Source organism: Lygodium microphyllum, chromosome 25 (genome assembly GCF_053477565.2).
Source record: "Lygodium microphyllum isolate KBCC chromosome 25, Lygodium_microphyllum_v1.1.10, whole genome shotgun sequence".
Lineage (NCBI taxonomy): Eukaryota > Viridiplantae > Streptophyta > Polypodiopsida > Schizaeales > Lygodiaceae > Lygodium > Lygodium microphyllum.
The window spans coordinates 98,124,815-98,140,047 of NC_141159.1; positions in this window are offsets into that span (position 1 = coordinate 98,124,815).

Genomic DNA, 15,233 nt, shown 5'->3' on the forward strand with positions numbered 1-15,233 from the left:
GACAAGGATGCTATGATTAATGAAGTTCTTCACGAGGTGAATATAGAGTTGAAGGGGATGGAACACGATTCTTCTTTCGGATTTAGTAGTGATCAGTCAATTATTGAGGTGTCTTCTTGTATGGCCATTATACCTTATATACCTAGCTACGATCTCTAGGTTATGTACTTTGAGTATCTTAGAGGGGCTCTACTAGGATTACTTATACAACTGTACTAAAGGGCTTTGAGTATAAGTAATCCTAGTCAGCAAAATTTATGAGTATCATTGAGGATCTCTTAGTCTAAAAATAAATCAATCTCAATAAAAAGCATCTTAGTAATGTGGTTTTTTTGTCCTAGGTCCATGTATAAAAATTAATGCCATCTATGAAAATTTTCAACTTTATGGTAATGATTAGAAGACATCAAATGCAACAATGTAATACAAGGTTACCATGTCAAAGACGATATCAAATAGTTAAAATGTTTGTGCCTGTGTGGGGGTGTGTGTGTGTGTACCATAGTTATAAAAAATTTTCCAATCAATTATACTCATAGTCATAACCTTTGAAGAAAATATCCTATGCTCAATTTAAGGGATTCTTCTTCTATGGCAATACTTTTGGGTTCATTTTGATGAAGTACCATAATGACCATTAGCTAGGGGATCATTTTCTTTTAGTCCTTCCGTTGACTAGTTGGCATGATTACTAATTTGTTATGCCTATAAAGTTAATACAAAAATAATGAATTATGCATATCACAGTTAGATCCCCTACTTGGACATTATGAAGGATATGACCAATTTTAAGCCATCTTAAAGAGTCACCAATGTACATGGCCCATGGTAAAGCACATTGCATACCATTATCGATAAGTCCATTATCGTGTATCTTAAATCTCCTAATCAGACTTTATAAAGTGTATGACCAATTTTTAGCCCTCTTAAGGAGTCAATGTAATGGTACTTATAAAAAAAGTAAAGTGCATACCATTACCATAATCATGGATATGTTATCACTCCAATATATACACACACAAGTGGACTACATCTTGAGTAGACAAAAGCTATCCATTTGAGTAGACATACATCTCCATAAAGCTATCTATTTGAGTATACATCTCTTTCTCTTTCTCTCCCTCTCTTATTTCCTCCCCCTCTCTCTCCCTCTTCCTCTCTTTCTCTCTCATTTCCTCTCCCTCTCACAATATATCCTGACACTCTCCAAAAGCAAAAGGGAGAGGGAGAGAGAGAATGCACTCTCCCTCCCTCTCCCTCTCCCTCTCCCTCTCTTTCTCTTTCTCTCCCTCTCTCATTTCATCCCCCTCTTTCCCTTTCTCTTTCTCTTTCTCTTTCTCTTTCTCTCCCTCTCTTTCTCTCTCATTTCCTCTCCCTCTCACGATATATCCTAACACTCTCCAAAATCTCCCTCTCCCTATCCCTCTCTTTCTCTTTCTCTCCCTCTCTCATTTCCTCCCCCTCCCTCTCCCTCTCCCTCTCCCTCTCCCTCTCTTTCTCTTTCTCTTTCTCTTTCTCTTTCTCTTTCTCTCTCTTTCTCTCCCTCCCTCTCCCTCTCCCTCTCTTTCTCTCTCATTTCCTCTCCTAAACAAGCAAAAGAGAAAGTGATTTAAACCTTAAACAAGTAAAAGAAGGAGAGAGGGAGACTCATTGATGAGATATGGCGACTGTGGGGCGGCTCCTCTTTGTGATGAAGGCTCCTCCTCTCCTTCGCGAATAACGACAGCAATGGCGGCGACAACAAGTCTTCTTCCTCTCCTTCTCTCACAATGGTCGCTTTCTCTCTCGCTCTCGCTCTCAAAACACAAAATGCAAAAACGCGAAATAAAGCCGCGCTCGATTTCAACCTGTTTTTTTTCCTTGTGGAGCGTCGCTATTTGTGTCGCAAATAGCGACGCCAATAGCGACGCCGCTACCTGCGTTGCTACCCGCTGTCACTATAGGCTTAAATCCTTATAGTGTTGACAGAGTCCCATCCGAGCTTCTAATGGATCTTTATTCTATTGAGTTTGCCATGGATGTCCTCCATGCTTGCAACCCTCAATGGTTGGTGCACAATTATCATCTCTTTTTGACTTCAATGGTAATAGCCACATCAATTTTTAAGGGTTTAAGAAGACTGTGACTAATGGTGGTAGCCAGAATCTTAACAAGCTCATGTTGAGCATGTAGGCTTTATACAATTTCTACGGCATCATGGTTGGGGAGAGAGAGAGAAGGGAGCGAGTGTGTATGCATGCATGAGAGAGAAAGAGAGAGGTATATATGTATAGTTACAGAGATAAAGATAATGAGTCTGCATTCTTGCATACATACATTCATGTATAACACATTCTCATACATCCTTGCATTACACTATGAGCATACATTTTTAAAATACACTATTGGCATGCATAATGTTTTGCAATCCATGACTATCTACACCATGGTGAGTAAGGAGGCCATGTCTAGAATACCATGACTCATGTTTGGTGGCAAAGGAGGAGCTTGTTGTATATACGTAGCTTTTTATATAATGACCTTTGTTATTTTTTATCATTTTATATTTTCATAGTGTCAAAGCGTTTGGTTCATATTCTCAATTTACTATGGGGGAATAATTGTTTTTCTATGAAAACTAAGTACAAACCATGGATAAGTTAAGTTTACACGGAAGCATATATCATTTAAAGGTTGCAACCAAACATATTTTGTCGCTCTACTTGCAAATATCCATTTATAAATGGACTTGATTTATAACTGTTACAATCTAATGTGCCATAGGTAAGATAGCTCATGTCGATTTAGTGTACTAGCATGAATGTCATTGACTTAGGATTGCCTTGTAGTCATTTGAACTAAAAGCTCACCTATTTATCTCAATGGTTAAAAAGCTCACCTAAGCAAGCTCACAAAAAAAACACACCAGCTCGGTACCAGTCCCATGGCGCTTATGCCAAAGGTATGGTCTTTCTTATTGCAAGAGGCTCTAGGATGTTTGATTAGGGATCTGGATATGGAAGGATGGTGTGTTTTGACAAAAGAACTAAGAAGTAGCTCAGAATAGCAATGCTGAGAATACAATTCTAAGTATATTGTCTTAAAGATGGAAGGAATAATCATGGTTGAACACAGGTGATATAGAGGATATAAATGTAGTAAACCCCCCCCAAGGGGAGTAGCATGAATGTGCCTAAAGATAGCCTTGCTCTAAGAAGATAATCTTTGACGAATTCACATAGCCTCAATTATGACTCTGGGGGGTAGAAAGGATGAGTGTATATAATGAAATTTATTTTCATATATCCAATGTAGATATTACGTTTGTAGTGGAACATAGTTCAATGATTGCCATTCCCTACTTTTCAGAGAGAGATCCCACACATATTGGTGTAGTATACTAACATAATACAAACATAAAGGAGGCTCCCCTCAGGTTGAATATCGTGGCCCCATTGTAGCTCTTTTACACCTCATGGATTGGCCCCAAGATGCGTTGCTCTAGCATAAAGCACATACGAACACACTCCGCTCTTATATATTTCAAACGTTCCGAGATATAAAACTTCCTCACTTCAAAATTTTCCAAAGATTTGATCATCTAGCCTACAGCTTGGGTTTCCTCACAACTCCACGCAGGTCATGTGGCTGGCAATCAATTGCTATGCATCCAAGAGTTACTATGTGATATGCATAATGCAATTGTGGATGATACACCTTGTGCTCAAACATTTTATGATAAATGAACAACAACATGAGGTGCAAAACAAATCCTTTAATAATTTTCAAGCTACTCGTAATTGCAATGTTGCTAGAGAGTAGCACTAAGTTTCCTTGTGCTACTAGTCCCTCTTGAGTTTAAATGGTGATTGGCTTGTATGCTATGCATAATTAAATGAATCATAATTTAAAACATTTTTAGTTACCTCTCACTTATACAACCCCTCTTCCCTCCTACCGTTTTAGGTTTTGCATTCGTTGTATAAGTGTAACGTTCATCTTTATGTAGTTATTCATGTAAAAATCGATAAAAACCACAGTTTTACATAAAACAAGTCTTGATTGAGGCTTATCCCTCATGGTCAAGCCTTGTTATGCGTTCACAAACATAAGATATATATTTTTCTATTTTTAAAGCTCAAAAACTATTTTTTTCCTATTTTTCTTATTTTTTCTCATTTATTTGTTCATAAAAATGTGGTATTTTTTAATTTATGTTTCTTGATCAATCATATTGACTGAACACATGCCTTTATTAGTTTTTAATCCCACATAAACCTCATTCCCTAACCCAAAAATGGAAGAAACCCTCATTTTTCCTCTTAAAGGACATATTTTGGTTATTAAATTATTTATTACGACCATGTACGACTATGGGTTCTACATTTTATCATGTGCAACCCTCAAGCATACTTCAAACATGATTCATACAAATTTTCTTTCCATGCGCACATCATTTAAGCCATCAAACATCAAAACAATGAAAATTTCTTTGTAAAAATTAGGCATACCATTTATTTGCATGTTATATGTTATTAAAAATGGATTTGGGACAGCCCACTGACCCATCATCAATTCCCCAATAGTGCTGGATATCGTCTCTCAGTGTCCTTTTGATCTTTTACCAATTCCTTCCATGCGGAACAAGCATCCTTCAACCCCCTTTCTTCTTGATTCTCTACATATGCCAGTCTCTTAGAGGAGAGAGGAGGACGAGAGAGAAAGATTGAGTTTTGATCTTTGCATTCGGGTAGCCATTGCATTAACTGAGATGGGCATCGAAGAGTGAAAAAAATGTAGAAATCCATTGCATTTTTTTGATTCATGGCTCACTCATTGGCTACCATAGCCCCACTCCATCAAATCGGTGCAAAAATGGGGGGGCACCGATTGCATGTTGTGGCCGTTTCAAAAGCAGACCCCCCCTAAAATTTCAATTTTTAATTGGGGGCCTTTGGCCTCCCCAAAAAGGCGTGCCCAAATTTTCTTAAACTTAAGCCATTTTAACCTTCAATCCCTTCGGCTTTCTATTTAGCTCATTCGACGTTTGAATCGAGTTGCGAAAAATCCTGCTAGTTCATCTTGAGGTCCCGAATTGCAATCACTTGCTTTGGCTTGATCCGACACCTGTAAAATTTATGAAAAATGCACGACCGCTGTTTGGTCACTCTTCAAAAGTGCTTTTCAAATCCCGTCTTCCAATACTGCCAAATGTTAACAAATCTGCCTCTGCCACTTCAAGAGGTTGGGTTTTCACCTTAAATTAAAATATTTTGGCACATTTTTATTACTTTCCAGGTCCAAGAGCCCATCTACTAGAATGAAATCATTTTCAAGCACAAAGAAGCATATTCAATTATATATAGAATCAAGGGAACTCTCACAATTTCCACATAGAAGGAAAAAAAATTTGACACAATTTAGGTTTCTATTACTGATTAGATGCCATTTCTTGACTCAACAATATCAGCCAATTGATGTATTCTTAAGCCCTCCCAAATTTTCTTTTCTGTATGGAGACCTAAGGGGTCCATATTTCTTCTTATAGTACCTTCAAACAACACATGATCTTGAGGAATTATCCCTAACCTTGATCTTAAATCATGGAAACCACAAAAGTAATGTTGACTTCATCAAAAGTGATTATCCCACCAGCAGGTTCGACAATTCTAAAGACAACATGGACCAATGTTGATTTTTCATTCCCAATTCTTCCTACAACACCTATCGTATGTCCACCAGCTATTTCGAGACTGATCCCTTTGATAACTAATGGCATGATTGGTTGATAACGAACCTTTAAATATTTTATGCTAATATGTCCTCTTTTACGCCATTTTGGATACGACACACTATCCTCTATTACTAATAAAGCAGCTTCAGTCGGATGCCGTGTGTATTTCCCAATTTGTTCAGCTGCCATCAAGTACTTTGAATTTGTGTTGCAGTGGTGCAGAGAACAAGAAGAGAAGAGTTCTTAGAGGAGAGAGTCATGGTAGCTTTAGCACTAACGCTTATTCCAGGTTTTAAAGGGCTAAATGTCTTGATGTAATGCAGCTATGGGAAGCTTTGATTTGCTATGCTATAGTCGCTTGAAGAACCCCACTATGATGCCAAGGATATCTAGAGCCAGAAGATTGAAATATCATAAGAAATAGTGACGTTGATTTAGTCTTGTCAGGTAAAGAGAAGAAAGAGCGGATCACAGTCAACGTAGAGTATACTTCAATGTTTAAAACGCAGAGACAAAGTAGCTCTTGATTTGAACATCACCCACTTTGTTCCCTCACAAAATCATTGTGAAGGTTGATAATGGCAGCCTAATAGGAGGCCAATAATGAACGAGGCAGACAACATATTTCGACTGACATACGAATGTGAACGGCGTTTTGAAGGCATTAACTGACACAGCAGCATTCATGGCTATCGGGGCGTACATTAGCATGATCGGTTAGTTTGGTGTGGGGTTTTATTCTATGTATCTTGTGACATGGCAGCATACATAATCAATGGTATTACAGGCAAAATTAATGGCATTATCATAGCAATAATGGCAACGGTAACGACATCACGGAAGGTCAATGCAAGGCGGCAATCAACATTCTGCATAGCAATGATAGTGGCATTCCACAGGGCAAGTCGCTGCATAGGTAGTGTTGACTACTAAGGACAAGCAATAATGGTGACTCAACGGTATTGTGTGTGCATATTCTTAATGAATTGTGTACTAAATTGGATTCCAAAGTAGGAAAATTTCTATTTGTGGGTTATTGTTTTGAATAAAAGGGATAAAAATGTTAGATAACAATGTTATCATGAGTTGAGAGTTAGCATGGATATTGTATTTTATGAAATGAGCAGTTGGTATAACACTATACAGGATACAATTGGACTGATGTGTAGGAGAGTGTGGCTATGTAGAAAATAGGCCAATAGTCATGGAGATTGAGTGGACCATAGGAGTGTCCTAGTTGTGGGTCTATTCATAGCTCTTGGAGTAATAGATTACAATCATACAATGATATTCAGTGAGCTTCCTATACATGTAGAAAATATCTCTAGATAAACAAAGAAACAACTTTCTCATTGACTTGTTTAACAATATGGCCTCTAACCACTTAGATCAGTTTCTATACCAGTCAAAACATAGTTCTTGTATTTGACAATCATAAGTAGTGGACCCATTGCATTCATTCCCCATCCTTCAAAGATTTTCAAAGATACAAGTACATGTCTTAATGTAGGCTTTCATATTCTTCTTCCTATTTGTTGGCATTGCATGCAAATCATGCACTGATGTGCAATGTCTCTCTACAAATATGGCCACACATAGCGTTGCATTAAAATACTAAAAATGACATTCACATGCTCCTTTATGATTGGCTTTTTAAAAAAAAGGTCTACTCCCTCAGGTATTTGTCTCAATACCAAATTTTCACCTATCATATACAAGTCATAACAAACAAGCATATATTATGTTGCCCTTTTCTTTAAAAAAGTATTTTTGATTCCTTTTTAGTCCATCAAGACAAACCTATCAATAGGAAATTTTCATCCATTTCCAAGGTTTCCCTTCCAAGAAATTAGTTATGAACATTTTGTAAATCAATTATCAAGGAAAAAATTTATTGTGTTGTTGCATGTCACTACAAGGATTTAAGCCTATAGCGATGGCGGGTAGCAACGCGGGTACCGGTGTCGCTATTTAGCGATACTCCACAGGGAAAAAAAACAGGCCGAAACCGAGCGCGGGTTTATTTCGTGTTTTTGCGTCTTATGTTTTGAGAGTGACAACGAGAGAGAGAGCGACCGTTGTGGGAGAGGGAGAGGAAGAAGGCTTGCCGCAGTCGCCGCCCCGTCGCCGTTGTTCGTGAAGGAGAGGAGGAGTCTTCATCGCAAAGAGGAGCCATCCCACAGTCGGCATATCTAATTGGTGAGTCTCCCTCTCTCTTTCTTTTGCTTGTTTAGGGTTTAAATCACTTTCTCTTTTGCTTGTTTAGGAGAGGAAATGAGAGAGAAAGAGAGGGAGAGGGAGAGGGAGAGGGAGGGAGAGAAAGAGAAAGAGAGAGGGAGAGAAAGAGAAAGAGAAAGAGAAAGAGAAAGAGAAAGAGAGGGAGAGGGAGGGAGAGGAAATGAGAGAGGGAGAGAAAGAGAAAGAGAGGGAGAGGGAGGGAGAGTGCATTCTCTCTCTCCCTCTCCCTTTTGCTTTTGGAGAGTGTTAGGATATATTGTGAGAGGGAGAGGAAATGAGAGAGAAAGAGAGGGAGAGGGAGAGGGAGGGGGGAGGAAATGAGAGAGGGAGAGAAAGAGAAAGAGAGGGAGAGGGAGAGGGAGAGGGAGAGGGAGAGGGAGGGAGAGTGCATTCTCTCTCTCCCTCTCTCTTTTTCTTTTGGAGAGTGTTAGGATATATTGTGGGAGGGAGAGGAAATAAGAGAGAAAGAGAGGGAGAGGGAGAGGGAGAGGGAGGGGGAGGGAGGGAGAGGGAGGAAATGGAAGAGGTTGTGGGCAAAACCTTTGTGGTATGAAGGAGATGGTCTCAATAAAAGGCCATCTTTGTCTCTACTTTCTATATCAGTGCTATCCATGTCTTGACATCTAATTGAGCAAGGTCTATTTTTATGACTTGAATGTACTATTAACCATCATCATCTTTGTCTTCCAAAGGTTCATTATTGATTCTCTATGCATATAAAATGTTTGCAATGCATCCATGTGTCTTTAAAAGCCCTCAAGGGAGTCTGCAATCAATACCACATCATTTGTATACAATAAAATGGATATCAATATGCCTGCTAATTGGTTCCCCCGAGCCTACATGCCCCATGCTCTATTCTCATCTCTCTTTGCCCATGTTCTAAGCTCATATTTCTACTTAGGCACACTAACCGATTGTAATGATTTACCTTTGACATTTTACTATAACTAATTACAATTCAATTATGTTATTCTATATATAATTCTTGTGAAAAGAAAGTTTGCTCTTCTATCAATGTGTTTTCTTTGTAATAATATTTTTAATTTGGTAAAAGTATAACATTCTACCTCTTGAGAATGTTGGGGTTTTGCACATAATTACTTAGTGCATCATTTGTACCAAACAAAAATTATTGTATGTTCTTCTTTTACGGCGGTCAGCCAATATTTGAGCCATTCTCATGTGGACGATGCATGACTTTCCGGGATTGGGAGAGTGCTCAGGTGAGCAGGCCTCTGTTCTCACTGGTAATATCTATATTTTATCTCATTCAATCAAGTATTCACTAGGTCATGGTGTTGGAACAGGTCCGGTTACCTCATGTTATCATGCATGTCCATTGTGTGGGCCACAGTTAGACTCCCGAAGGTCACGAACCATGAAGAAGATGGTATATCAAGGACACGCTGCTTTCTTGCCGAAGGATCATGAACTCAAGGAAGGTTTCCTTGGATGACCTCCAACACGTATGAACGCCGCAAGCTGGTATGAGCTGAAAATCGTCCACGCAGAATCACATCCAAATGGAATGCGGCGGTTCTCAGTTTTGTATGAGTTGCCATATTGGACCCACTTACAGGTCAACCACTTGTTGGATCCCATGCATATTTTCAAGAATGTGGGCAGCTTGTTATGGGATCACATCACAGGAAAGAGAGACACTATAGGGGCACGAATGGATTTGAAGGAGGTAGGTAAGATGGAGGCGCTTTGGCCGCACTCGAGTGCTGATGGTCGCGTACAACTTCCTCGCACTCCTTGGGTTTTATCCACTAAAGAAGAGCACATTGTGAAGCAAGTAATCAAGTCCATTCGCACTCCGACGGGTATGATGTGTTTTCTCAAGTCCGTATTTTCTAAAGACGACTAATTATCAAGGCTAAAATCCCATGACTGGCATAAGATATGACAGCTTTGTACTACGAATGGATTGTAATTAGCGTGGGCATTTTGCTATTTGGAATGTAGTCATTATTCATAATGCTTTCTCATTTGTGGCAGTTTGTACTACCGATCGCGATCGCAGGATGTCTTACTCCAGAAATTCATGGGGCCATTTACAAGTTGTCGACTTTGGTGCAATGGATCTCATAGAAGGAGATTAAGACGTCCTCTATTGAATCCGTGAGGTGGGGAGCAATGGAGACGGTCTGTCTCTTTGAGAAATACATGCCCACGAGTATGCTCACGATACAAATCCACCTTCTTGTGTATCTTGTGGATGAAGTGGAGATTGCTGGACCTGCCATACGCGATGGATGTTCTTCTTGGAGCGCTTCATGAAAACCCTCAAATGCTTTGTGCGACAACGAGCTCAGCCAGAAGGTAGCATGGCCGAAGGTTGGTTGGTGTCTAAGGCGCTAGTGCATATTTCACAATGGCCACCAACGGTGGAACCAGACAATGAAATGCTATGGTCGCTTTAAAGGACGATGATAGACTAATTGGAGATGTGGTGGTTGGAAATGGGGTAGAAAAAAGAATGGATGCCTCAATGGAAGAGAAGGTGAATCGCTTTTGTATGTTGCACCATGCCTCTATGGAGACGTGGCTCGCCAAGTATCAGATCGCTAGGCAAGATCGAGAGAAAGCGCAAGCTGAATTCTGACGTAGTATGCATCATCGACCGATTCAATATCCCGAAGGCATGGAGGAGATGCCGCAGTTTATGTCAACGTGATGGTTGCATGGTGCCTTGACCGCAACGTCTCACGAAGGGACAGAGGTCTCAATGGAGGAGTGGGAATTCTCGAGGGGATGTAGTCCAAAGGTGATGAGGGGCTTAGAATCTGTTGTATCTAAATTTTATATGCGACATCTAATTTGAGTGTTTCAATGTACAATACAAAATATATAGTGTAGCATGGTCACACGGACGGCATTTTCGCATGGAGCGTATTGACAAAATGTGCTCCACAATGAATTGTGGTTTCATGGCAAGGTTCGAGCAAGAGAGCCGACGACGAGCAACGGATCCAAACACGGTTGTGGATGAGATGGAGTATTTTGGGAACTTACAAAGTATTATTACAGTGGATTACCGTAGATTCTCCATGATACTATTCGATGTACAGTGGTTCAAGGTGGTACTTGGAGGAGCTGGAGCAATAGTTCGATGAGGTCCATCTAGATTTCTCGAAATAGATTCCGAAAAAAAATGGACGGATTTGTGCGACACCTTTGTGTTGTCGACCCATTGTGAACAGGTGCACGGAGTCATTTGCTTGCTAATTGTATTATGACATGGTTTATGTCACAATGGTTTGAACTCTCTTGTACGTGTTTATGAACAGGTAATCTTCTATCCAAACCCCCAACAACCTCGATGGTGGTATGTTATACCTTCATCTCCCCAAAGTGCAAGAGTATATGATCAAAGCGATGTTCCGAGCATAGATGAAGATAATATGCAAATAGAGGGGTCAATATTGCAAGGGGTGGGGGCCGTCGAAAGCTTGGAGCCAGCATCGGTTAGCAATGATGAAAATACAGGAGTCCAAGAATTCTTTGAGAACAAGGTGGACTCATTCTTTTGTGGTGACATGTCTATCGACCTTCCAGTGAATGCGGAGTTGTGTCAAGAGATTAATATGGGACCATAGGATACTTCATACTTGGAGTATCCACTTACTCAATTCATTGACCAATCGCTTATAAGGGTACATAAGATATGTATTTTAAGTGAGATTTTTAAAAAATGATTTATATTACTGTGCTTTGTATGATTTAAATTGATTATTCTAACATCATTTTTTGTCTGTGCAGGTGATATTTTCAGGATGAGTCGAGGGATGAGCGATGAGGAGTTACGAGACATCTTCGCATGCATGTCTCCAGACCGCCAGATTCAGAGAGATGGCAGACCAGAAGCTGTCTCGTTCTTTGTTAGGGCGCTCTGCTAGATCTGCTTCAGCGCGATTGGATGCTTTAGCTTTGAGTAGACAATCTCGACGCTCACGACGTGCATCATAATATAGAACTAACTGCCCTTTCTTGAAGGTATATTTCTTAGATTTTAAATCATGCAGCTGCTTCATCCAACTCTTGGTCACTTCCTGATATTACAGACTCTGTAATTTGAGATCATCCATGTGTGCCAAAGTCATTAAGTGCTCAAAGAGTGCATCTCCATCCCCAAAGAATGGTTGATTGCGAATTTTATAGTTCGCAACTCAATCTCAAGAGGTAAAATGCACTCCTCCCCATAAACTAACTTGAATGGGGTATGGCTTGTACCTCGCTTAAAGGTCATATTATACGCCCACACAATCACATATAGCTTCTTATCTAGGTCTCGTTTCTTTCCTAATATTATCTTTGACAGGATTTCCACAAGCTGTTTATTAGTGCTTTCAACTTGCCCATTCACATGTGGGTTATAAGGAGCTGTCTTATTGTGCTTAATCTGCCATGCTTCTGTCAGGCTCTTAATAACCTTGTTTAGCAAATGTGTTTCTCAGCCGATACTAATTCCTTTGGTAGGCCAAATTGGCTGATAATCTGCTCAAGTAAGAAGCTAGCAATCTCCTTTGTATCGTCCTTCTTCGTCACTCGTGCTTCTGACCACTTTGTAAAATAGTTAGTTGTCACTATGATATATCTCTTCTATATAAAAGATGATGAGGTAATAGGATGACCCACTTCTCAAATGATAGTATAGCCATAATAGGAGAGTCAATTGCCACTTTCTAATCTCCCTGTCATGTCTTTGACATATATCACATCTCTTAACACACTCAAATGAATCTTGGAAAATGGATGGCCACTAATATCCAGCTCTTAAATCTTTTTGTGCAATCAATCGCCAAGAAAAGTGCCCTCCATAAGCAGAGTCACGGCACTCTTTCAAGATAAACGAAACCTCGTCAAGCATAAATATCAGCGATAAACATCATTAACCCCTTGATGATATAATGTTCCTGCGATCAATGTAAATTTCAAAGCCTGCTATCTAATTTTCCTCTTCTTAGACTTTGATAAACTGGCTCTAGCCTCTCTTTTTTATAAATAGTGTATTATGGCAGCATAACAAGATGGAATGGAGGCTGTATCAATTTTAAACAATATCTTCATATTGCTTCCTTCAGCTAAAGTCTACTTTGGCTCCCCAAAATCCACAAGACATTCAAGGATGCCCTGTAGCTTCGGTGTCTTACTTCTAACATCATCATCAAACTTCTACAAAGTGATTAACCACTTTGCTAAACGATCATGTGGTCGTAGCTTCTTCATTAACAATCTAAGCCCTTTGCTTTCATATAAAATACTATCTTTTCATAGAGAATGTAGTGCCTAAAACTTTTAGTCACAAATACCATTGCAAGGCACAACTCCTCCATATAGGTGTAGTTGATTTTTTATATGCCCAACTTTCAACTAGCAAAGGTGATCAAATGATACCATTATTCCTCTGAGATTTGGGCTAAATAGTAGCTAATACTATGCATTATAGTTGTAGAAAATATATAAAATGTCTCCTCCCTCTTTGGGGCTTTTAAAACTGGTGTTTTTACTAGCTCCTATTTCACATAATGAAAATCTACCTTACAAGGGTCACTCCATAAAAATAGATAGCTAAAGGATAACAAATTAGTTAGTGGCAATTTTCTTTTTGCTAGTGCATTTATGAACCTTTGATAATATCCTACTCATGACAAAAATCTATGTACTTTCAGAGTGCGTGGTGGACTCATGCTGACTATGAATCAAAAGAGGAATCCACTATAGATGAATCGAAAGAGGGATCCCTATATTGAACTAATCACATGGCCTAACAATAGCCCATAAGTCACCCTAAAAGATACACTTTCGTGGATTAAGAGCTATACAAAATTTTTTGTAGTGCTCAAAACACTTTCTTAAAATAATCAACAGCCTTTCTCTTATGGTGGCTACTCCTAGGTCATCTCCATAAATGCTCTCAACTCCTCTGGGGAGGAGATGTCACCATTGTGTGTTGTTCGTTGCCATGAACCAGCTGCATTGCATAAACCAAAGGCCATCACATGGTACGAAAAGGTACTGAAGACAGTAATAAAAGTTGTTTTGAGCTTATCTTCTTTTGCAAATGCCATCTGGTTGTATCCTGAAAAGCAATCCACAAATGAATATATTTTCCTAACCACTAACTGGCTCAAAATTTTATCAATAAAGGGCAATGGGTAGTAGTCCTTAACTATTTGCTTATTAAGCTCTCTAAAGTCTATGCAAAGCCGAATTTGATTATTTTTCTTCTTTCTGATAACAATAGGTGAACACCATTCAATGTGTTGAATAGGAAAGATTAAACCAGCTTTTCACAATTTTTGTAACTCCTTGAACAGCCCGTCCCTCTGTTCGAAAGGCATACACCTTACTTTTTGATGCATAGGATGGCTAACTTTCTTTAGAGGAATGGTATGGACGGCGACTAGGGGAAATACCTCTTAGCTCATCATAGCTCCAGGCAAAGATGTCACAAAATTCTTGGATTAGGGACACATAGTCCCTCCTCTCTTCTAGACAGAGCATAGCTCCCAATTTTATAGGTTGTGGATCATTTAATGTACCGAGATCTAGCTCAATCACATCTGCATCTCTTATTCTATCTTGAGCTTCAATTGGATCATTATTGAGAGTCACATTGTATATATCCTCTGTAGTGGATCCCTCTTTTGATTCATCACTTGATGAAGTCTTACTACCAAGTGGTTGATCTACTCTAACATAACTTTGAATGTAGTCTTGAATGCCCTGAGTGAGCCTCTCTATCTGCCCATCTGTTTGCGGATGATATACTGAAGAAAACCTTAACTCAGTATCCAATAATTTGAATAACTCCCTCCACATGTTACTTAGAAAACGGGGATCCCGATCTGAGATGATAGCCAAAGGTAGGCCATGATACTTGACACCCTTGAAAAGAACAATTTGGCCACCTTGGGAGCTGTAATGGGAGGCTCTATTGGAATGAAATGAGCTTACTTTGAAAAATAATCAACTACCACAAAGATCATTGTACAGCCATGAGACTTTGAAAGATCTGTGATGAAGTCCATACTGACCACGTCCCAAGGACGCGAAGGTACAGGCATCTCTTGCAGTTCTCCTGCTGGCTTCATGCACTGTGTTTTGACCATTTGACAAGTAGGACATGTGTGAACATATTGTGTAACATCATCCCACATCTTCAGCTAGTGGAAAAATCTTTTAAGCTGATCAAAGGTTCTGATCTGACCGGAATGGCCACCAATAGGACTGTCGTGACACTCCCAGAGTATTTGGTTGCGGAGATCGGCAA